Source organism: Oncorhynchus mykiss, chromosome 2 (assembly GCF_057628025.1).
Source record: "Oncorhynchus mykiss isolate SJ-2025 chromosome 2, ASM5762802v1, whole genome shotgun sequence".
Classification (NCBI taxonomy): Eukaryota; Metazoa; Chordata; class Actinopteri; order Salmoniformes; family Salmonidae; genus Oncorhynchus; species Oncorhynchus mykiss.
In genome coordinates, this window is record NC_143023.1 from 80268013 (window position 1) to 80294373 (window position 26361).

The 26361-nt window shown below is 41.2% G+C and overlaps 1 long non-coding RNA gene across 1 annotated transcript in view; it reads right to left on the reverse strand.

The window, feature by feature from the left end:
- LOC149985245 (uncharacterized) overlaps positions 1-22140 on the reverse strand; it is a 568030-nt gene extending 545890 nt beyond the window's left edge. The window contains exons 1-2 of the long non-coding RNA XR_016488537.1: positions 21792-22140; positions 21375-21436 (exon numbers count right to left, since the gene is read on the reverse strand). This is a non-coding gene — a long non-coding RNA (uncharacterized LOC149985245). The remainder of the gene's footprint in view (positions 1-21374; positions 21437-21791) is intronic.
- Positions 22141-26361: the final 4221 nt, after the last annotated feature.

Genomic DNA, 26361 nt, shown 5'->3' on the forward strand with positions numbered 1-26361 from the left:
ATCCTGTGTTCCCATTTAAATGGCTAGTAAATAAATAATTAAACCAATTTGTGTAGTACTGAATCATACGTAAGGCTCTGGTTTTTGCAGATGCAAGGAGGTGACAACTGTTCAGAATGGTGATATGATACGAGGTTATGATTAATAAGTTTACTGTTTATAGATGTAATAGGTAAAGACCTTTTAGAGTTTAAATCAGGAAATGGTAACATTAAAGAACAGCTCACATGGTGCCCCAGATCCTAATGAGTTAATTGTTACATGATTAATTTAATCTTAAACCATAGGGTGCAGGCCTTGTAAAGGTTCTCTCCAGTTTAGCCCTGAAGTATGGCTGCCAGCAGAGATTGACATTAGTCCAGTCTTGCAGTGCCAGCAGAAGCACAAGAAAGAAACAAACGGTTGAGATGAAGAGACAGGAGAGAACCAGGAACCTAATGACAAAAGCAGAAACAGAAAACATACTGATAGATGACAAACTGCGTTTGAAAACAGAACAATTAAATGAAATGGCAAAACAATGTGTCGACGAACGAGCACAAGCTCTTGAACAAAATAATATTCTACAGGAACAACTAGATTTAGCCAAAAATAAATACGACAAAGTTCACGAAAACTAGATAAATCTGATGAGTTAGCTACAATCAGGGGAGCACAACTTGATAACATGCATGCAGTTATTGCTTTGAGTGAACAACACTCAAAGCAATAATGTTCTAGTCGAAATAATGCAGACAAATTACACGAGGACCAAGTTGGATGACAAAACAACGGAACTCATTGAAGTCACTGACTAAATTAATGATGACAGAACCCAGGTGTGGAAGACATTTTTTTTTTTTTCTAAGCAAGTGGAGGAAATCTCGCTGAATCTCTCGCTCCGCACTCAAGACCTCTACTTGAAAATCATGACAGATAAGTATGAGGCCAAACGGAGCAAGTTCGACACTCACATGTCTAAAGTAAGTACTCTAAGCACCTAAGTGGACTCTGCTATGCAGCAGAATACCACCCTATGGTACCACCTGGAGGTACTCCAGAACAGTCACGCGCTAGAGCATGCCTACCCAACCAAGCAACCAAGCTCACAACCGGATCTCGGTACACAAAGGAGTGAAGACGACAGAAGGTTTCAGACTTTACATCTCTCATGGGTCCCTCAGGCTTTTCCTCTTGGCAATTCGGCACAGAGGTATATGGCGCCTCCTCGCCAACAAAGCCAAAGATTTGCTTCTCGTCTTAGCCTTTCGGCTCAAAATTCAAAACAGGATGAAGCCTTGACAAATCGTCAAATACTTTAGCACCTTTGACCCCATTCCAGGGAAGCCAAACGACACTGAGATATTCTTAGCAGACATAGAGGACGCCTTGGAAGCCTACCCGAACCCTACGGGTATTGACAGGCTTTACCTGTTGAAGTGAACGTCAAATGGACACGTGACAAGGTTCATCCGTCAACAGCAACACGTGCAAAATGACTAAGCAAAACTTGCCACGGCCTTGAAAATAGAATTAAGTGGTTATGCGACTTGCAAACACGACAGCTTGCTGGTTAACACTGTCAAACAAGCTCAGAATGAACACCCACAGGCATACTATCATAAGCTTTATTCAACTTACTTTGGCCTCCTCACTGAAACAGGAATGGAAGAGCAAATACCATTTAAACAACTGTTTCTGTCAAACATGTATCCCAACTTCATTCACTACTTCGGCCCTACAGCCCATGTAAGTTTACCAATCTCAGAACTTAGAGAAAGCTTGCTAGCACAGCCTTTGAGGAACCAAAAGTGAACCGCGCTAAGAGCCCTGACATCTCAGTTTTGAATATTGAACAGGAGCACTCACTCCAGTTATCATGGATAGGAGCGGTGAGAGATGACACCCAAAAACACTATCTACCACAAAACCACTACACCAATAACCACCATGGTAAACATAACTACAGTGGCAGAAAAAGTATGTGAACCCTTTGGAATTACCTGGATTTCTGCATAAATTGGGCATCACATTTGATCTAAACTTCATCTAAGTCACAACAATAGACAAACATAACACAGAAATTATTGTATTTATCTTGTCTATATTGAATATATCATTTAAATATTCACAGTGTAGGTTGGAAAAGTATGTGAGTATGTCATATTTAAATAGCAACTAAATAAATAATTAAACCAATTTGTGTAGTACTGAATCACACGTAAGGCTTGGGTTTTTGCAGATGCAAGGAGCTGACGACTGTTCAAGGTGCAAAGGTGACTGCAAGGGCACAGCACAGAATGCTCACTGAGGTTAAGAAGAATCCTAGAGTGTCAGCTAAAGACCTACAGAAATCTCTGGAACATGCTAACATCTCTGTTGATGAGTCTATGATACGTAAAACACTAAACAAGAAAGGTTCATAGGAGGACACCACGGAAGAAGCCACTGCTGTCCCAAAAAAAACATTGCTCCAAGTCTGAAGTTTGCAAAAGTGCACCTGGATGTTCCACAGTGCTACTGACAAAATATTCTGTGGACAGATGAAACTAGAGTTGAGTTGTTTGGAAGGAACACACAACACTATGTGTGGAGGAAAAAAGGCATATCACACAAACATCAAAACCTCATCCCAACTGTAAAGTATGGTGGAGGGACCATCATGGTTTGGGGCTTCTATGCTGCCTCAGGGCCTGAACAGCTTGCCATCGTCGACGGAAAAATGAATTCCCAAGTTTATCAAGACAATTTGCAGGAGAATGTTAGGCTATTTGTCCGCCAATTGAAGCTCAAGAGAAGTTGGGTAACTCAACAGGACAACGACCCAAAATACAGAAGTAAATCAACAACAGAATGGCTTCAACAGAAGAAAATGCACCTTCTGGAGTGGCCCAGTCAGAGTGCTGACCTCAACCTGAATGAGAAGCTATGACATGACCTCAAGAGAGCAGTTCACACCAGACATCCCAAGAATATTGCTTGACTGAAACAATTTTGTAAATAGTAATGGTCCAAAATTCCTTCTGACCGTTGTGCAGGTCTGATCCACAACTACAGAAAACCTTTGGGTCAGGCTGTTGCTGCCAAAGGAGGGTCAACCAGTTATTTAATCCAAAGGTTCACATACCTTTCCCACCCTGCACTGTGAATGTTTAAACAGTGTGTTCAATAAAGACATGAAAACATATTGTGTGTGTGTTATTAGTTTAAGCAGACTGTGTTTGTTTATTGTTGTGACCAAGATGAAGATCAGATCCCATTTTATGACCAAGTAATGCAGAAATCCAGGTATTTCCAAGGGGTTAACATACTTTTTCTTGCCACTGTATAAAGAACATTGCCAACCAAACAGGTACAGCAGCGATTGACCTGGCCTCTACGCTCCTTCACTCAATCCACACAAAGGGTCAAGGCACAAGGGTAACAAGTGTGACAAGAGTCACTTGAATCCCTATCCAGGACCTGCTCGATCAAGAAACAAGCGCATAGATTTTGACTATAGACTCAGATACAAATGTTGCGACGCACAAGGTAAGCAACATCGCAATAGCAGATTCCACTCAAACTCCGGTAGAGGACCCATGTGGTCACAAAGTACGCAAGTCTGTCTTGACAACTGACACATACCACACCACACGGTTGTGAACACCCACTCCACTTTGTTGGTGATTTGACAAGAAAAAACTACTCAAACAGGCCATACCTCAAAAAAAGTCTTGCGTGAAAGTCCGTGATGCGCTGATCGATTCAAGTTCGACAATTACCCTCAAGAACTTCCAGAGCGTGTCACTTACCCACCCTGTGTACGTGACTAGCTTTGACACCGAGCAGATGCTGATTGGGATAGATTTAATAGAACATTTGGTACCTGTAGTGGATTGGAAAAACAACCAAGTATGGTCACAAATAACCATGCATCCTCCACTGATACCACCACTTCGAAGGCTACCTGCAATACATTACGCAATGACAAAGAAAAAGCGACATCAACAGATAAACAAACCCCTGGTCAACTTGGTCATGAGTCCGCCATTAGTGGCAGTATGACAAGTTCAACTTGAAAGTTGACCGAACTTGAGGTTTTCCTGTATGGATTGGGTGAATTTCCAGCCAACACATACTGCCCTCCACTGATTGGGGGGCGGCAGGGTAGCCTAGTGGTTAGAGCGTTGGACTAGTAACCGGAAGGTTGCAAGTTCAAACAAGGTCGTTCAGAACGACAAATCTGTCGTTCTGCCCCTGAACAGGCAGTTAACCCACTGTTCCTAGGCTGTCATTGAAAATAAGAATTTGTTCTTAACTGACTTGCCTAGTTAAATAAAGGTAAAATAAATAAATAAAATTGGTGGCGTGCGCCACAATGTCTAAGGATGCCATACTGGCAACCTGGTCACAGCAATCAATTTGGCAATGTTCAACATTTCAAAAGCGGCTGCTACCACTTTCTCCGAAAACGTTCAGATTCCCACTGGGAATGACTCCCCAGACGACACTCACTGCTTTAGGGGTGTGTGCGCGCATTCATTCCACATAGGCTCCAAGGAAGTATCTTACTGGTTATCGCAAGCCTCCCACATACACTCTATGTGGACATTTTGGTGAAATTGGGTGCTAAACTTGATACCATAAACCAAGTTCTGTGGTCTAGCTCAAAACACCTTTTCTTTCGACCCTGTGCGGATGGCGTCCGGGCAGACTATTCCTGAAGCTTGCAAAGTGGTAACTGATGGTGATACCGGCATGAACAACAGAGGTTTCTGTAAGACTGAACCTGGTGCCCGTGCTACCGAATGGAAGGCACTGCGGCATCCTTCCAACCCTGTCCACGACTATTTGACCTGGGGCTAAGAAAGGTAACTGTTGGAGCTAAACACTAGATCAACTTACCTCTTGGTGCAGAAGATGTTTCCATTCTTTGGCATACTCAGTTAAGAACACTGATCGATTACTCCTCCCATGATTTTGAGCTGGTTATTCCTGAGATTGGGAAACTTCCTTCCTCCCTAGACCCATGTGGTGAGGAAGAGGCAAATTTTACTTCTCTGTCAAAGGCAATCGCAATAACTCCCATATTACCAGTTGACGACACATCCACGTTCAGACTGGACGTCGACTCACAACCCAAAGGACACATTGATGAGGCAACAGCCAATGATTCACCCACCACTGACAATCCATCATGAACTGATGTAGACCTGTACGGAGGCAGACACACTTGTCAATGACACTGAACAACAATAGTTAAAGGACTTGTTTGACAAACACAGGGATATCTGGTAGACAGACTCGCTGTATTTCGGGGTTACGGGTATTAATGTGGTGCATATTCCTACACCACACGGAGCAGCTCCTATGTTTGTGAGACAATGCAAAATTCCGCTTGCAGCGTACGCGGTGGCACAGGAGATTATCAACTCACGACTAGCGAAACAGATAATTAGGGAATGTAAGAGTACGTACAGCGCGCCCATGTGGCCTGTCTTGAAACCAACAGGAAAATGGCATCTTACTATAGGCATCTCAACAAGCTTGTTCTGTTTTCACGTTGGCCAATGACACAGCTCGAGCAAGAGTTGCCAAAGCTGGCAAGTGCAAACTACTTTTCCACCGTAGATGTGGCTGGTTTTTGGTTTTTGGACTATGAAAGTTGACCCTCATGACCAAAAACAAGCTGGCTTTCTCAAATCAAAGTTTATTTGTCACTTGCGCTGAACACATCAGGTGTACCTTACAGTGAAATGCTTACTTACAGGCTCTAACCAATAGTGCAAAAAAATGTATTAGGTGAACAACAGGTAAGTAAAGAAATAAACCACCAAGAAAAAGACAGTGAAAAATAACACTAGCAAGGCCATATACAGTAGCGAGGCTATAAAAGTAGCGAGGCTACATACAGACACCAGTTAGTCGGGCTGATTGAGTTAGTATGTACATGTAGGTATGGTTTAAGTGACTATGCATATGTGATGAACAGAGAGTAGCAGTAGCGTAAAAGAGGGGTTGGGGGAGGAACACAAAGCAATTAGCCCGGTTAGCCAATGTGCGGGAGCACTGGTTGGTCGGGCCAATTGAGGTAGTATGTACATAAATGTATAGCTAAAGTGACTATCCATATATGATAAACAGAGTAGCAGCAGCGTAAAAGAGGGGTTGGGGGGAGGTTCACAATGCAAATAGTCCGGGTAGCCATTTGATCACCTTTTCAGGTGTGTTACGGCTTGGGGGTAAAAACTGTTGAGAAGCCTTTTTGTCCTAGACTTGCTACTCCGGTACAGCTTGCCCATGCGGTAGTAGAGAGAGTGCCTGGGGTCTGTATGGTCTAGGCACCATTATGGTCTAGGCACCATTAGTAATTCCTGTATCCCCCATTTATTTGCACGACACAATACAAGAGGCCCCGCCCGATTGCATAGTAGGGAAGAGAGGGCTTACCTGATCCATTGACATTCCTCCCGTCGATCACCTTGACCTTCGCATGGCATCCCGTAGGTCTGGGTCTCTATGCTGAGAGGTACCGAACTGTCCCTTTAATTCTTGGGGCAGGTCGACCTCGGTAGAGGGGTGTGGAGGTTGTTCCCCATCCCCGTCGGGGGTGCCCGAGGAGAATCCCTTCCGTGTTCCGTCCTTTGATGGGGCTTCAAATATACAGTGCCTTGCGAAAGTATAGAGCCCCCTTGAACTTTGCGATCTTTTGCCACATTTCAGGCTTCAAACATAAAGATATAAAACTGTATTTTTTTGTGAAGAATCAACAACAAGTGGGACACAATCATGAAGTGGAACGACATTTATTGGATATTTCAAACTTTTTTAACAAATCAAAAACTGAAAAATTGGGAGTGCAAAATTATTCAGCCCCCTTAAGTTAATACTTTGTAGCGCCACCTTTTGCTGCGATTACAGCTGTAAGTCGCTTGGGGTATGTCTCTATCAGTTTTGCACATCGAGAGACTGAATTTTTTTCCCATTCCTCCTTGCAAAACAGCTCGAGCTCAGTGAGGTTGGATGGAGAGCATTTGTGAACAGCAGTTTTCAGTTCTTTCCACAGATTCTCGATTGGATTCAGGTCTGGACTTTAACTTGGCCATTCTAACACCTGGATATGTTTATTTTTGAACCATTCCATTGTAGATTTTGCTTTATGTTTTGGATCATTGTCTTGTTGGAAGACAAATCTCCGTCCCAGTCTCAGGTCTTTTGCAGACTCCATCAGGTTTTCTTCCAGAATGGTCCTGTATTTGGCTCCATCCATCTTCCCATCAATTTTAACCATCTTCCCTGTCCCTGCTGAAGAAGAGCAGGCCCAAACCATGATGCTGCCACCACCATGTTTGACAGTGGGGATGGTGTGTTCAGCTGTGTTGCTTTTACGCCAAACATAACGTTTTGCATTGTTGCCAAAAAGTTCAATTTTGGTTTCATCTGACCAGAGCACCTTCTTCCACATGTTTGGTGTGTCTCCCAGGTGGCTTGTGGCAAACTTTAAACGACACTTTTTATGGATATCTTTAAGAAATGGCTTTCTTCTTGCCACTCTTCCATAAAGGCCAGATTTGTGCAATATACGACTGATTGTTGTTGTCCTATGGACAGAGTCTCCCACCTCCCACCTGCACTGTGCTCCTTGGGATGTTTAAAGCTTGGGAAATCTTTTTGTATCCAAATCCGGCTTTAAACTTCTTCACAACAGTATCTTGGACCTGCCTGGTGTGTTCCTTGTTCTTCATGATTCTGTCTACGCTTTTAACGGACCTCTGAGACTATCACAGTGCAGGTGCATTTTTTCGGAGACTTGATTACACACAGGTGGATTGTATTTATCATCATTAGTCATTTAGGTCAACATTGGATCATTCAGAGATCCTCACTGAACTTCTGGAGAGAGTTTGCTGCACTGAAAGTAAAGGGGCTGAATAATTTTGCACGCCCAATTTTTCAGTTTTAGATTTGTTAAAAAAGTTTGAAATATCCAATAAATGTCGTTCCACTTCATCATTGTGTCCCACTTGTTGTTGATTCTTCACAAAAAAATACAGTTTTATATCTTTATGTTTGAAGCCTGAAATGTGGCAAAAGGTTGCAAAGTACAAGGAGGCCGAATACTTTCGCAAGGCACTGTAGCACATAGCCTCTGCTGGTTCCTTCCTTCCTCCATCTTGTATAACCCGAGGCCGAGGCTACGTTTCCTTGTAGGGCTACTACCTCGGGTTTGGACTTGGTTTTTTCTTCCTCTGTTTTCCTGCCCCCCTATGGCGGCCTCGCTCTTGGCGTGTGATAGAGAAACCGGATTCCCTTTGTCCGGTGTGCAACGTCATCTGCCAAATCTCCTTATATGGGGGACAGTCCCTCTCGTTCAATAATGGTACCTTCAGCTGGGGTACTTTCCCCGCCCTGACTGTACAGCTTCCTTTCGGGGTGAGAATGGACAGACTCATGTTGGGGTATTAGTGGGTGTCTCCATGGACACAGGACACGGCTACTTTGTCTGATAGCGGTGTTGCTGGGGTCACCATCTGCTCCTCCACGAAAGTAACCATACTTCCCGAGGCGAGAATGGCTACCACGTCTCGTCCTTCTATTCAAACCGGAATCTCTGGGGCTGGGGCTATTTCTGCTAACCAACAGAGGTGATCCTGCCCTCTCTGACCGGGATGTGTGGGGATGGGCAGCGATGACTCGGTGGCCATGGACTCGTCCTTTCTGGGACATTGTGGGGTGTAATGGGTCTGGAGACTGGCATTTACAGCACCGACACTGTTGTGTGGGTGACGACTTCTCCCCCGTCTGAAGCGGGTTCAGTTGTTTCGGTGCCGGGGTTAGTTGGGAAACGAGCTTGATAGAGTCCTTCCAGTCCTCCTTTTCCGCTATTATTGTCACCCAGGTAGATCGGTACATTTCCGCAGTCTGGGCTATGTCGTCGGCTGACGACGGGTTTGCTTGCCCCTGGGTAATTCCCTAATAATCTTGTCCACTACGAGCGTCTCTTGTTTTTATTTAACCTTTATTTACCTAGGCAAGTCAGAACAAATTTGTAATTACAATGACGGCGGAGAAAAAGTGGGTTAAACTTCTTATGGCTTGGGAGCAGTGTTTCGAGGTTTGGATGAGAAGCGTGCCCAAGGTAAACTGCCTGTTACTCAGGCCCAGAAGCTAGGATATGCATATAATTGTTAGTTTTGGATAGAAAACACTCTAAAGTTTCCAAAACTGTTAATGTAATGTCTGTGAGTATTTCAGAACTAAAATCCATCCAGGAAGTGTGTTTTTTTTATGTGGGTAGTTTTCAATTGAATGCCTATAGTATATCTAATTGGTTAGGACCCAGATTGCAGTTCCTATGGCTTCCACTAGATGTCAACAGTCTTTATACATTGCTTCAGGCTTGTTTTCTGAAAAATGAAGAAGAATGAGACCTTTCTGTCAGTGGACTGAGTGCGCGCCCTTCGTTGTTTTTCCTTGCTATTGAATATGCTATTGTCCAGTTTAAATACTAGCAATTATTTAGACAATTGACAACCTGATGATTAATTATAAACATTGTTTGACATGTTTCGACAAACTTTACCGATACTATTAGGATGTATTCGTCTGCATGTTTTGACCGCCTCTGAGCCAGTGGATTACTGAACAAAACGCGCCAACAAAACAGAGTTTTGGGGATATAAAGAGGGACTTTATCGAACAAAACAAACACTTATTATGTAGCTAGGACTCTTGTGACTGCAACCAGATGAAGATCTTCAAAGGTAAGGGATTAATTGTATCGCTATTTCTGACTTTCGTGACTCTTCTACTTGGTTGGAAGATGTTTGTATGCTTTTGTATGCGGGGCATCACGTGGTATGCTTTTGCCGTAAAGCCTTTTTGAAATCTGACAAAGCGGGTGGATTAACAAGAAGTTAATCTTTAAGCCGATGTATAACAATTGTATTTTTATGAATGTGTATTATGACTATTGCTGTATTTTGAATTTGGCACTCTGCAATTTCACCGGATGTTGTTGAGGTGGGTCGCTTACAGAACGCCTGTGCCAGAAAGGTTAACTGACTTGTTCAGGGGCAGAATAACACATTTTTACCTTGTCAGCTCAGGGATTCAATCTAGGAACCTTTCGGTTACTGGCTCAACGCTCAACGCTCTAGGCTACCTGCCACCCCGAGCGTCGCTACGACATGTTCTACTCCCTTCTCGGGCTCCAGCCACTGTTTCGTTAGTCGTATGAGTGCGAAGATCTGGACACGGACGGGTTGGTCAACCATACATGTCCATTGATGGAACGTTACGGCTCTATCTATGGCGGTCAACTGGTACCGGGACAGAATTTAGGTTTTTAGTCGCCCATAGTCAGCAGCCTTGCGAGGGTCCAGGTCATAGTAGGCTTCCTGGGCTATCCCGGTCAAAAGAGGAGCTAACGGACTCGCCCATTCGGTGGGGGGGCACTCTTCCAAGGTGGCCATCCTTTCGAACGTCATGAAGAAAGCTTCAATATTATCCTCCTTTGAGAGGCAAGGTAAGATGGCGTGAGCAGCCGCTCTCGGCTTCACTCTAGGTTCTTCTCGCCGGCTCAGCTGTCGTTGCATGAGTTCTATGGTTGCTTGCTGGGCTGTGATTAACTGTTGTAGTAGAGAGTTATCCATCCTTCCTGAATGGTTCCTCTGTGTCTACAGGTAGATTTTCGCTTTCTTCACTTGTCCTTGTTAACTCGTCCACCTAATGCCCGTATTCTCCACCAATGTGAGCGGACCAAGTACTTGGAGGTTGCTCTAAAGCAGAAAGATGGAATAAACGAGTCAGGAGCACGTTTTCTTAATTGAACACATTTTTAATATTGAGGTATTTTTTTCCTTCTCAAACACTCCAACACAATCAAGGATGATAGACCAAGGAAAACACATCTTCTTCCTCACAAGAACAAGGAACACAAGGTGGCTATCTTTAACCTTTTGAAACGATTCCAAAGTAAACGGGTTATTTTGTCAGGACAAGATGCTAGAATATGCATATAATTGACAGCTTAGGATAGAAAAAACTCTAAAGTTTCCAAAACTGTAAAAATATTATCTGTGAGTATAACAGAACTGATATTGCAGGCGAAAGCCTGAGAAAATTCCAATCAGGAAGGGACTCTTATTTAGAAAGCTCTGCGTTCCTATGTGTCCCTATTGAGCAGTGAATGGGATATCAACCAGATTCCATTTTCTATGGCTTCCCTAATGTGTCTAGTGTCACAATACATAGTTTCAGGCTATTATTTTGAAAAATGAGCCTGAGCGACAACATTGCGTCAGTGGTCAGCTGATGGCTCTCAGAGTGATTTGTGCGTAATAGACAAATGAGGCCTCTCTTTCCTACTAAGAAGCCACCTGTCTCGGGTGATATATTATCGAATAGATATTTGAAAAAAACATTGAAAATGGATTATTGTTACTGTAATTTAATGATGCCAATGTGTTTTCGTTAATTGAAAACCCTTAATCTATTTTATGAGAATTTTTAAGATTATTGTTTGCATAAAATAGACGGAGACTAGTCTTTTCAATAATAGGTAACAGAATTTATTCTCGGAGCGCGCTGCCACTTCACCACGAGCAACAGTTTATATATAAAACATGACGTCATTTCATTGCTTAATAGAAACCCCTCCTCTCGACAGGGACAAAGTGAGGTGAAAAGTTCATTCTAACTTCCTAACACACTCCCAGGTAACTTTTGACCCCTCAACATTATCGATCACCCCTTAGCTGACAGTTCTAATTAACAGAAAACATAGGAATGCACTCACTGTCTTATCTTAACTTCTTCGATATAGGGGGCGCTCTTTTAATTTTTGGATGAAAAACGTTCCCGTTTTAAACAAGATATTTGACACGAAAAGATGCTAGACTATGCATATAATTGACAGCTTTGGAAAGAAAACACTCTTTTCCAAAACTGCAAAGATATTGTCTGTGAGTGCCACAGAACTGATGCTACAGGCGAAACCAAGATGAAATTTCAAACAGGAAGTGCCCCAGATTTTGAAGGCGCTGTGTTCCAATGTCTCCTTATATGGCTGTGAATGGAACAGGAATGAGCTTACACTTTCTGTCGTTTCCCCAAGGTGTCTGCAGCATTGTGACGTATTTGTAGGCATATCATTGGAAGATTGACCATTTTACACTACATCTACCAGGTGCTCTCTTGGTGTCCTCCGTCGCAATTATTGCGTAATATCCAGCTGCGTGTATTATTCAGTTTGCTTCCAAGGAGAAACCCAACTGCCACAAATGATTTATCATCGAATAGATATGTGAAAAACACCTTGAGGATTGATTCTAAACAATGTTTGCCATGTTTCTGTCGATATTATGGAGTTAATTTGGAAAACAATTCGGCGTTGTAATGACTGAATTTTCGGGGGTTTTTCTTAGCCAAACGTGATGAACAAAACGGAGCGATTTCTCCTACACAAATAATATTTTTGGAAAAAATGAACATTTGCTATCTAACTGAGAGTCTCCTCATTGAAAACATCCGAAGTTCTTCAAAGGTAAATTATTTTATTTGAATGCTTTTCTTGTTTTTGTGAAAATGTTGCCTGCTGAATGCTAGGCTTAATGCTATGCTAGCTATCAATACTCTTACACAAATGCTTGTCTTGCTTTGGCTGTAAAGCATCATTTCCAAATCTGAGATAACAGGGTGATTAACAAAAGGCTAAGCTGTGTTTCACTATATTTCACTTGTTATTTCATACCCAAGAATTCAAAGATAACTGAAATAAATGACTATCACCCCTCGTAGTAGTTACTTCTGTCATCATGAAGTGCCCAGAGAAACTAGTCAAGGATCATATCACCTCCACCTTACCTGTCACCCTAGACCCACTTCACGTTGTTTACCGCCCCAATAGGCTCACAGACGATGCAATCGCCGTCAGACTGCACATATCCCATCTGGACAAGAGGAATACCTATGTAAGAACGCTGTTCATTGACTATAGCTCAGCATTCAACACCATAGTACCCTTCAAGCTTATCATTAATCTTGAGACCCTGGGTCTCAACCCCGTCTCGTGCAATTGGGTCCTGGACTTCCTGACGGGCCGCCCCCAGGTTGTAAAGGTAGAAAACAACATCTCCACTTTGCTGATCTTCAACACTGAGGCTCCCCAAGGGTGCGTGCTCAGCCCCTCCTGTACTCCCTGTTCACCCATGACTGTGTGGCCATGCACGCCTCCAACTCAATCATCAAGTTTGCAGACGACACAACAGTAGTGGGCTCGATGACCAACAATGACGAGACAGCCTACAGGGAGGAGGTGAGGGCTCTCGGAGTGTGGTGTAAGGAAAACAACCTCTCACTCAACGTCAAAACAAAGGAGATGATCGTGGACTTCAGTAAAGGAGGGAGCACCCCCCTATCCTTATCGATGGGGCAGCAGTGGAGAAGGTGGAAAGTTTTTAGTTCATCGGCGTACACATCACGGACAGACTGAAATGGTCCACTCACAACAGCGCCTCTTCATCCTCAGGAGGCTGAAGAAATGTGTCTTGTCACCAAAAACCCTCACGAACTTTTGCAGATGCACAATTGAGAATGTTCTATTGGGCTGTTTCACCACCTAGTACAGCAACTGCACCGCCCACAACTGCAGGGCTCTCCAGAGGGTGGTGCGGTCTGCAAAACGCATTACAGGGACAAAACGACTTGCACTCAAGGACACCTACGGCACCCAATGTCACAGAAAGGCCAAAAAGATCATCAAGGACAACAACCACCCGAGCCACTGCCTTTTCACCTCGTTACCATCCAGAAGGCGAGGTCAGTGCAGGTGCATCAAAGCTGGGACCGAGAGACAGAAGCTGTTTTTAAGTCACAAGGCCATCAGACTGTTTAACAGCCATCATTGACATGGAGGGGCAGTGTTTTTACAGCTAATGCCGGTTTATCTGAGGCTGATGCCATGCAGGTGTTTGTACACATGTGTATACACACAGTCTCATTCAAATAAACATATACAAGAACACACACATACATGTAATAGTGCCAGACATGCACACAAACATATACAGTTGGCATTGCTGTTAGGATTTTAGTTGTTCTTGATGTCCTTTGTTTTTTGTTTTTTTTAGTTTTTTTTGCATTTTTGTTTCCTGTTTTTTTTGTGTTTTTTTTCCTCTTCGTTGTTGGTGCATTGGGGGGTTCTTGGGGCTGGGGAATGGAATTCATTGTATTTTATATTTTTCTTCTTGGGTGACTGTGAGAGTGGTCTCGATTAGTTGATGGACAGCTATTGGGGAACTGTAGGGAGGATCTTGGAGGGTACGGGTTCATGTTTTTGGGAGATCTGTCAAGATGCCCTTGAGCAGGGCATTGACCCTGGATGCTTCTGTGTGTCGCTCAGAATGGAAGTCTGTTGAATGACTGGTATTGAGCGGCTTCACTGCAAGTATATTGTATGTTTAGGATATTCAATAAAAAAAATTTAAATGTTACAAATAAATTAATAAAAACACAGAGGCTGCTGCCTACATGCAGAGTTGAAATCATTGGCCACTTTAATAAATGGATCACTAGTCACTTTAATAATGCCACTTTAATAATGTTTATATCTCTTGCATTACTCATCTCATATGTATATACTGTATTTTATACCATCTATTGCATCTTGCCTATGCCAGCTCTGTCATTGCTCATCCATATATATATATATATATATATATATATGTATATGTATATATATTCCATTCCTTTACTTAGATTTGTGTGTATTAGATAGTTGTTGTGGAATTGTTAGATTACTTCTTAGATATTGCTGCACTGTCGGAACTAGAAGCACAAGCATTTCACTACACTTGCAATAACATCTGCTAACCATGAGTATGTGACCAATAACATTTTATTTTATTTGATTTAATTAGGGGTTCATTTTTGCCTGTTATTGCTGTTCTCCAAGCAGAATTTGAGAGCTTTTAAATTGTGTAGAAATGTAGTAAATAATCTTAAACTTTCAAAAAATGTATTGGAGGGGGAAAAATAATTATTGAAAGGGGAGTTACTACTGAATATGTATCTACAGTAACATGATTATGGATCAATATGGATCACTTCAAATCTATTTATTAGAATAAATTTAAACTTCTTCAGGATCAGAGTCCTGTCAATGGGACAGTTGTAAAACATGCAGCGCCTTGTGTCAAAATCACAGATTTTAGAGAAACAACAAATGTCGGTACATATAAGTGTCTTATATCGGCCGAAAGATGCCATGCTATTGTTTGAGGAGGGCTCCTAACAACAACACTTTTTTTCACAGCGATTGATAAATTCACCTCTGAAGGTGAAATGTGTACTTACATTCTGAAATCTTGCTCTGATTTATCATCCAAAGGGTCCCAGAGATAACATGAAGTGATGTTTTGTTAGATAAAATCATTTTTCATATTCTAAAACGGTCCATATAGGATATAAGCCCACCCACTTTGCCAAAGCACAGCCCCCACACCACTAGAGGGATATCTTCAACCACCAACTTACCATCCTGAGACAAGGCTGAGTATAGCCCACAAAGATCTCCGCCACGGCACAACCCAAGGCGGGGGGCGCCAACCCAGACAGGATGACCACATCAGTGAATCAACCCACTCAGATGACGCACCCCCTCCAGGGAAGGTATGAGAGAGCCCCAGTATGCCAGTGACTCAGCCCCTGTAATAGGGTTAGAGGCAGAGAATCCCAGTGGAAAGAGGGGAACCGGCCAGGCAGAGACATCAAGGGCGGTTTGTTGCTCCAGAGCCTTTCCGTTCACCTTCCCACTCCTGGGCCAGACTACACTCAATTATATGACCCACTGAAGAGATGAGTCTTCAGTAAGGACTTAAAGGTTGAGACCGAGTTTGCGTCTCCGACATGGGTAGGCAGACCGTTCCATAAAAATGGAGCTCTATAGGAGAAAGCCCTGCCTCCAGCTGTTTGCTTAGAAATTCTAGGGACAATTAGGAGGCCTGCGTCGTGTGACCGTAGCGTACGTGTAGGTATGTAGGGCAGGACCAAATCAGAGAGATAGTTAGGAGCAAGCCCATGTAATGCTTTGTAGGTTAGCAGTAAAACCTTGAAATCAGCTCTTGCTTTGACAGGAAGGGAGGCTAGCACTGGAGTAATATGATCAAATTTGTTGGTTCTAGTCAGGATTCTAGCAGCCGTATTTAGCACTAACTGAAGTTTATTTAGTGCTTTATCCGGGTAGCCGGAAAGTAGAGCATTGCAGTAGTCTAACCTAGAAGTGACAAAAGCATGGATACATTTTTCTGCATCATTTTTGGACAGAAAATTTCAGATTTTTGCAATGTTACGTAGATGGAAAAAAGCGGTCCTTGAAATGGTCTTGATATGTTCTTCAAAAGAGAGATCAGGGTCCAGAGTAACGCCGAGTTCCTTCACAGTTTTATTTGAGACGACTGTACAACCATCAAGATTAATTGTCAGATTCAACAGAAGATCTCTTTGTTTCTTGGGACCTAGAACAAGCATCTCTGTTTTGTCCGAGTTTAAAAGTAGAAAGTTTGCAGCCATCCACTTCCTTATGTCTGAAACACATGCTTCTAGCGAGGGCAATTTTGGGGCTTCACCATGTTTCATTGAAATGTACAGCTGTGTGTCATCTGCATAGCAGTGAAAGTTAACATTATGTTTTCGAATTACATCCCGAAGAGGTAAAATATATAGTGAAAACAATAATGGTCCTAAAACGGAACCTTGAGGAACACCGAAATGTACAGTTGATTTGTCAGAGGACAAACCATTCACAGAGACAAACTGATATCTTTCCGACAGATAAGATCCAAACCAGGCCAGAACTTGTCCGTGTAGACCAATTTGGGTTGCCAATCTCTCCAAAAGAATGTGGTGATGGATGGTATCAAAAGCAGCACTAAGGTCTAGGAGCACGAGGACAGATGCAGAGCCTCGGTCGGATGCCATTAAAAGGTAATTTACCACCTTCAAAGTGCAGTCTCAGTGCTATGATGGGGACTAAAACCAGACTGAAACATTTCGTATACATTGTTTGTCTTCAGGAAGGCAGTGAGTTGCTGCGCAACAGCATTTTCAAAATGTTTTGAGAGGAATGGAAGATTCGATATAGGCCAATAGTTTTTTATATTTTCTGGGTCAAGGTTTGGCTTTTTCAAGAGAGGCTTTATTACTGCCACTTTTAGTGAGTTTGGCACACATTCGGTGGATAGAGAGCCGTTTATTATGTTCAACATAGGAGGGCCAAGCACAGGAAGCAGCTCTTTCAGTAGTTTAGTTGGAATAGGGTCCAGTATGCAGCTTGAAGGTTTAGAGGCCATGATTATTTTCATCATTGTGTCAAGGGATATAGTACTAAAACACTTGAGCATCTCTCTTGATCCTAGGTCCTGGCAGAGTTGCGCAGACTCAGGACAACTGAGCTTTGAAGGAATACGCAGATTTAAAGAGGAGTCCGTAATTTGCTTTCTAATAATCACAATCTTTTCCTCAAAGAAGTTAATGAATTTATCACTGCTAAAGTGAAAGCCATCCTCTCTTGGGGAATGCTGCTTTTTAGTTAGCTTTCCGACAGTATCAAAAAGGAATTTCGGATTGTTCTTATTTTCCTCAATTAAGTTAGAAAAATAGGATGATCGAGCAGCAGTAAGGGCTCTTCGGTACTGCACGGTACTGACTTTCCAAGCTAGTCGGAAGACTTCCAGTTTGGTGTGGCGCCATTTCCGTTCCAATTTTCTGGAAGCTTGCTTCAGAGCTTGGGTATTTTCTGTGTACCAGGGAGCTAGTTTCTTATGAGAAATGTTTTTAGTTTTTAGGGGTGCAACTGCATCTAGGGTATTGCGCAAGGTTAAATTGAGTTCCTCAGTTAGGTGGTTAACTGATTTTTGTCCTCTGGCGTCCTTGGGTAGACAGAGGGAATCTGGAAGGACATCAAGGAATCTTTGTGTTGTCTGTGAATTTATAGCACGACTTTTGATGTTCCTTGGTTGGGGTCTGAGCAGTTTATTTGTTGCAATTGCAAACGTAATAAAATAGTGGTCCGATAGTCCAGGATTATGAGGAAAAACATTAAGATCCACAACATTTATTCCATGGGACAAAACTAGGTCCAGAGTATGACTGTGACAGTGAATGGATCCAGAGAGATGTTGGACAAAACCCACTGAGTCGATGATGGCTCCGAAAGCATTTTGGAGTGGGTCTGTGGACTTTTCCATGTGAATATTAAAGTCACCAAAGATTAGAATATTATCTGCTATGACTACAAGGTCCGATAGGAATTCAGGGAACTCAATGAGGAACGCTGTATATGGCCCAGGAGGCCTGTAAATAGTAGCTATAAAAAGTGATTGAGTAGGCTGCATAGATTTCATGACTAGAAGCTCAAAAGATGAAAACGTATTTTTTTTTTGTAAATTGAAATTTGCTATCGTAAATGTTAGCAACACCTCCGCATTTGCGGGATGCACGGGGGATATGGTCACTAGTGTAGCCAGGAAGTGAGGCCTCATTTAACACAGTAAATTCACCAGGCTTAAGCCATGTTTCAGTCAGGCCAATCACATCAAGATTATGATCAGTGATTAGTTCATTGACTATAATTGCCTTTGAAGTAAGGGATCTAACATTAAGTAGCCCTATTTTGAGATGTGAGGTATCATGATCTCTTTCAATAATGACAGGAGAATGGAGGAGGTCTTTATCCTAGTGAGATTGCTAAGGCGAACACCGCCATGTTTAGTTTTGCCCAACCTAGGTCGAGGCACAGAAACGGTGCACTTTGAGATATTAGCTGATGTACGAAGGGCTATATAAATCAAATATTGAAAGTGTGTAAATAGTTACCTGTGTTATTTTGTAAACGTATATATTTTTTTCTTCATTTTTTTCCCATATTTTTTTCTCAATTTTTTTTTCGGGGGGGGGGTGTTAGAATACCATTTTGGCATTTTGTATATAGTTATTTGTTTCAAAATGTATACCTTCACCAGTTTGACCACTTGGGTACATTTGGGCTACTTGTGTGGTGACACCTGGGTGACTTCATGATAAATGTCATGTAGCACACTCATTTTGGAAGTTATCATTATGAAACTTCACACAAGTACTGTTGCCCTCTTATATTTTTCACTGAAATTGTCCCCATCATCCTATCTGAATGTTTGTTTTATCTTCTTCATTTTAAAGATGATTCAACAAAAAAAAAACGTATGGTTTTTTTCATTGTATTATCTAAACCAGATCTATTGTGTTATATTCTCCTACATTCAATTCACATTTACACAAACTTCAGAGTGTTTTCTTTCAAATGGTACCAAGAATATGCATATACTTGCTTCTGGGCCAGAGCTACAGGCAGTTAGATTTGGGTATGTCTTCAGGCAGAAATTGAAAAAAGTAAGGGGTTCTTTCTCAGTACAACCCAACTTTAAATAAAACCATGAGGAAACCTGTAAGAAGCGTTGTGCTGAAGTACTGAAGTAATGATCAAAGCTTGATAATTAGTTTATCGTTTTAATGAGTTGTGTAGTGCTAGGCCAAAACATGCACCCCTTGGGGTCCCGAGGACCAAGTTTGGGAAATCCTGTGCTAAAGTAATACAATTCCAATATAAATGTTTTTGTCAAGTTCCTTAAATGTACTGAGAATGTGCCAAAGCAAAGCATCCTAAAGATTGATTCTATACTTCGTTTGACATGTTTCTACGAACTGTAATATGACTTTTCGTCTGAACTTTCGCCTGGACTTGCCCGCGCGTCGTGAGTTTGGATTGTGTACTAAACGAGCAAACAAAATGGAGGTATTTAGACATAAATTATGGGCTTTATCGAACAAGTCAAATATTTATTGTGGAAATGGGATTACTGGGAGTGCATTCTGATGAAGATCATCAAAGGTAAGTGAATATTTATAATGCTATTTCTGACTTTATTGAATCCACAACATGGCGGATATCTGTATGGCTTATTTTGTTGTCTGAGCGCTGTGGTGTGCTTTTTCAGTATCGCTTTTTTGAAATCTGATACAGTGGTTGCATTAACCAGTTATGCATTAGGGGACGCTATTAAAAATTTTGGATGAAAAACGTTCCCGTTTTAAGGAGAAGTGGATCTCAAATTCCATGCATAAATAACACTTGTATCTTTTAGCAATGTTCATAATGAGTATTTCTGTAAATTGATGTGGCTCTCTGCAAAATCACCGGATGTTTTGGAACTAAAATATAAATATGAACTTTATCGAACAAAACATACATGTATTGTGTAACATGAAGTCCTATGATTGTCATCTGATGAAGATCATCAAAGGTTAGTGATTCATTTAATCTCTATTTCTTATTTTTGTGACTCCTCTCCTTGGCTGGAAAAATGGCTGTGTTTTTCTGTGACTAGGTACTGACCTAACATAATTGTTTGGTGTGCTTTCGTCGTAAAGCCTTTTTGAAATCGGATACTGTGGCTGGATTTACAACATGAATTCACAGCATGAGTTTATCTTTATAATGGTGTGAAATACTTGTATATTTGAGGAATTTTAATTTGGGAATTTCTGTTGTTTGTATTTGGCGCCCTGCACTTTCACTGGCTGTTGTTGAGGTGGGACGCTACCGTCCTGAATAGAAAACTTTTTTGATGTTCACGGACATTTCTAAGAATGTTTTTTAAAAACATACCTTTCGTTCTCACAAGGTGAAGAAAACAGTCCATAAAACCACAAGACATTTTCAAAGAACATTCTAAGAATGTTATTTAAAAACATAAACATTACGTTCTCAGCATCAACAAAACTCTCTCTATCCTCTATCTTGTTAAGTGTGTTACAGTGTGTTGGCCATGCAGATTATTTGGCCACACTTGATCTTAATGAGTGTTTGTTTCCATTGAAATAGAGTCTGTTTGAATATACTTTTTTTATTTTTGATAAACATGGCATGCATTCAAGACCATGTTGTGTCTCAACCGATGGCAGGCACAACACAACAACCTCAGATGATGTGAAGTAGGGTTTAAATTACAGCGTATGTAAATATGAAAAAACTTGGGAGATTACTTGTTTTTAGATAATTAATGTTAATTAAAGGTTAACCTTTCTGATCTCCCCATCCCGGATCCGGGTTCGTGAATACAGACTCAAGCTCATTACCATAACGCAACGTTAACTATTCATGAAAATCGCAAATCAAATGAAATAAATATGCTAGCTCTCAAGCTTAGCCTTTTGTTAACAACACTGTCATCTCAGATTTTCAAAATATGCTTCTCAACCATTGCAAAACAATCATTTGTGTAACAGTATTGATGGCTAACGTAGCATTTAGCATTAGCATTCAGCTGGCAACATTTACACAAAAAAACAGAAAAGCATTCAAAAAAATCATTTACCTTTGAAGAACTTCAGATGTTTTCATTGAGGAGACTCTCAGATAGCAAATGTTCAGTTTTTCCTGAAAGATTATTTGTTTAGGACAAATCGCTCCGTTTTCTGCGTCACGTTTAGCTATGAAAAAACCCCTGTATCCAGGATTGTGTAAATCTATCAGCAAGCTCATTAGCATAACACAACGTTAACTATTTATGAAAATCGCAAATGAAATGAAATAAATATGCCATCTCTCAAGCTTAGCCTTTTGTAAACAACACTGTCATCTCAGATTTTCAAAATATGCTTCTCAACCATAGGAAAACAATCATTTGTGTAAAAGTAGCTAGCTAGAGTTAGCATTTAGCGTTAGCATTAGCGTTAGCATCCAGCACGCAACATTAACAAAAACATAAAAGCCTTCAAATAAAATCATTTACCTTTGAAGAACTTCTGATGTTTTCAATGAGGATACTCTCAGTTAGATAGCAGATGCTCAGTTTTTCCAAAAAGATTCCTTGTGTATTAGAAATAGCTCCGTTTTATACATCACATTTGGCTACCAAAAAAAATCCATAAATTCAGTCCTCAAAACGCAAACTTTTTTCCAAATTAACTCCATAATATCGACTGAAAACATGGCAAACGTTGTTTAGAATCAATCCTCAAGGTGTTTTTCACATATCTCTTCATTGATACATCGTTCTTGGAAACATGCTTTCTCTCCTGAATCCCAGGAGAAAATGCCTGCACCTGAAGATTACGCACAAATTTAGACAAAGGACACCGGGCAGACCTCTGGAAAATGTAGTCTCTTATGGCCAATCTTCCAATGATATGCCTACAAATACGTCACAATGCTGCTAAGACCTTGGGCGAACGACAGAAAGTGTAGGCTCATTCCTTGCGCAATCACAGCCATATAAGGAGAGAATGGAAAACAGAGCTTCAGAAATTCTGCTAATTCCTGGGTGATGCATCATCTTGGTTTTGCCTGTAGAATGAGTTCTGGGGCACTTACAGACAAAATCTTTGCAGATTCTGAAACTTCAGAGTGTTTTCTTTCCAAAACTGTCAAGAATATGCATAGTCGAGCATCTTTTCGTGACAAAATATCGCGCTTAAAACGGGAACGTTTTTTATCCAAAAATGAAATAGCGCCCCTAGAGCTCTAAGAGGTTAAAACAATTTTTGTTTTGTAATCTTTTAAATTATATCAAATTCAACCTTCATTTTTTTCAAGTGATGAAAAGATGGATGTCTCATGTTAGGGTGGGGCATGCACAATGGGTCAACTTTAAGCACCTCTATCTCCTGAGTGTTTTGGAATTAAGTAAGTTCTGACCATTTCTTCCATGGGCAAACATGTATGGAATTCATGTGGATTTATCCTAAAATATTCTCAGAACCTCCCTGCAACCTCAAAAATAAAAGTGCCCAGAACAGGCATAATTTTCACTTGGAAAAGTATGGATTCGTTCCCACAACCAATGTGAAAAACATAATGGGAACATAATCTGTACCTATTTGACTTGGGAAATCAGGTAGTGATTGCACATGCTGGGTACGATTTTACACACAGGATGGGAGCCCCTGGCTCCAGCTCCAATAGAGAGACCCTGGATGTGACAGCGGTGTATAGGAATTGGTAAAACATGTGGGAGTGCAGCATCCCCAGTAACAGATAGAGATAGAATAACGGTAGAGCTGTTATTGCATAGTTTAGTCTAGTGGCCTTGTACTGTAATGATGGTTTATGCAACATTCTGGTGAAGTGTTCTTAGGGTATATTTCCAGCCCTTCAAGTATAGATAAATTAATAGCACATTCTCCTGCAATGTTCGTGCAATGTTATGGCTACCTAAGTCCTAAACTGATTGTCTTTTGGAGACGACATAACTACCATGGTTTAGTTTTTTTAAGAGCGCCCAAGGCTGTGACTGAGGGTGTGTAAAGATGAGTGTTGATGAAGCATAAACTGTGGATTAGAGTGGACAAATGAGCAGTAAATGGGTCAGTGAGGGAGTGAAGTACTGAGCCATGCATCCATTCTTTGGTCTGACTCAAGCGCCTGTCAGACGGACGAGGCAGATGGGAGACATAAAATGCTCCATTCCTTGACAAGGTAGTCTGTCAATGTTACGGAGAACAGTCAGAGGGGTAATGTTTTCACAAGACATTAAATGTCTCCTTCATAGAAGTCCTGGATGTCATTCCCATTAGATTTATGTACAGATATACAGTAGATGGCTATATTATGGGCACACCATAATACTTAGGTACTGCATGTTGCTTCCAACCTTAAAGTAACACCAAAGAAATGTATCAGGTCTTTTAGGAAATGCCTTTGTCACACCATTTGGATAAGGTCCTTTCTGTGCTGCTCCAGAAACACAAAATAGGAAGATGAGAAACTCCATTCACTTCGTATTATTAAAGTAGGAAGAGAGGCAAGAACCATTCGTCCACCAGCTCAGGAACAAGCTACACTTGTGTAATGTTCAATGTAATTGCATTGCTGGACTTTTTTAAACTTCATGTATTTGTATTGTTTGAAAAAAGTACAAATGAAAGGAAATGTGTAGTTTAAACATATATTTAAATGTTTATTTATTTTAGCTGTTAGTGATAGTTAATACATTTGTGTTTACATCATTAAGCCTTTATGTATGTGTTATAAAATACCAAATGGGTCTGACTTTATTGTAAATACAGTGTCATATGATATAAGACAATTATGTATGTGTTATGAATGACCAAAGGTGTCTGATTTTACAGCGTCATATGATATAGTCTTCATGAAGGTGTTATGAATGACTGAATGTGTCTCACTTCAAACTAAGTATTACATGACACTACATAAAGTGTCAATAAATAGGTTATTAACATTCTGCTGCTTAATGAAGGTTCTCTCATGATCCACAGGTTATCGTAGGGTATGAAATTTACTTGAATTGGTTGATGGACCTGCAACGCATGTGCGCTTGCGTGTGTGCGTGCGTGCTCTCGCGTACGTGCGTTTGCTTGTGTGTGTGTATGTGTGCGTGCATGCGTGCGCAAGTGCGTGTGTGTGTGTGAATCAAGCTGATTTGGAGTAGTACAACCTGAGTTTACTACACCAGGAATTCCTTTTCTATTTCCAGGGCTTGATTACAACCTGTTACAATGGTGCCAACATTTTGTGGCTTATCTTTCAGCTGGAGAGTGGGTGAATGTGTCAAAGACCTGACTGGGCCCAGCACCGCATGGTATGGTAGTTTTTGTTGTGTGCATGTTTGTGTACTGAGGAACATGTAACGGTTCCAGAAGAAAGACACTTTAAATTTCTTTAAGTTGGGTGCTTTTATCAAGGTAAGTGTTTCTTGTTGAAATGTCGTCCCCAGGCTATTCCACTCACAGCACATATAAGCCTGGGATATCAACCATAAAAAATTGGCCTTAGTGGTAGTGACCATAGAATTTTATTGGAGTGACCTTACCGAGTAAAGTATTTGTCATCGTCACTACTTAACACAGTCAGAAAGTCATAAATATTGCTAAACCCTGGCCATTTCCACAATTTATCTTCAAATGTGATTTTAATCCTAAACCTAACTAATGAAAGCCAAGTTTGATGCGTTGGTCTACCATATCTGTGGAAGTGTCTGGGAACAAGATTTGGTGTAATGTGACTAACCTGACATCATTTAAAAGCGTATGCCATCCTTCAGCGTAACATGTCACCCTTTATAAAGCACATGTTTATGTCATATTCGACATAGTGGGTAATGTCACATTTGATATAGGTGATTATGTCACACAGATAGGGCACATTTATGAACCCTTTATAAAGCATGACATATGGTTATAGATGCTTTGTAACACATTTATGTAGTGCTTATGAAGACATTATGAAGGCTTTATGAAGCCTTTATGAGCTGAACATAATTCAAAGTGGGACCCTGTACCATTCATACAGCATTCCTCTGAATGGGGTATGACACAGCTCCTTTCAGTCCCCCATTTCCTTCAGTAGCATCCATCCTTTAGTAACTGCCGCATAAGCCTTTGGTTTAGAATTGGTGAAATCGAAGATAAACATTTGCATTATTGGCAGAGGAAAGTTAAACCTACCATAACCACCCTTTTTTCATACTGGGTGACTGCCAAAATGGGACTGCTTTTTTCATGTTCCTTTTTTGTGCTAGATGAATAGATGACATTGGTGTTATGGCCTCTAGCAAGGCTAGACATGTTGTAGAGTGCCTTTGTAAAGTGTTGCCAATTTATTTTGTGGTATTAAAGCAACTTTAACTCCACAAACGTACAATAGATGAAATGGCACTGACAAATAATCATAGTTTTCAAGTAAATTCTGTGTCCTATACGACTATTCCACATCCGTGGTAGCTGGTGGCTCCTAAATATTTCATTTTAGTGATGACATACACATAGACCCAGTTTGACTTTGATTTATATATTCTCTCTCTCTGCTCCCTTCAATTTCTGGATCTCTGAGCGAGAGCCTTCATCCCCCATACGACCGTCTGTCAGTCAGAGTTTCGACATTTCATTCAAGGCTTGATTATGTCCCAGTCTTGGCCACAGGGTATGCCTTCAGCTCCCCTAGACCTTTTCACCTCTTATCTATCTGTTTATTTTGCTACCAGCACTCTCCGCAAATCCCTTTAAAGAGTGACTGCCTTTAAAAAGCAAAGAATCCCTTTGAAAATGTGGTGGCATCAATATGAGTCAGAAATTGTTATTCTAGTGTCAAAATTGACTACAAAGTGTGTATAGGATCATTTTGGTCATTAAGTCAGTTTAGTCAAAAACAGAGTTTGGAACATCTGTGCATCACACCAGGTAAATGAAGGTTGGGTTTTGATTTTACGATGTCCATTTACCCAGTAACATGGGGTGAACAGCTGCAATGATTGATCTCTTTCCAATAGCATAGACTGTGAGACAGAAATGCCAAGCAGCTCTGACTATTTACATAAGACAACACATCACACATTTTTTTACTTG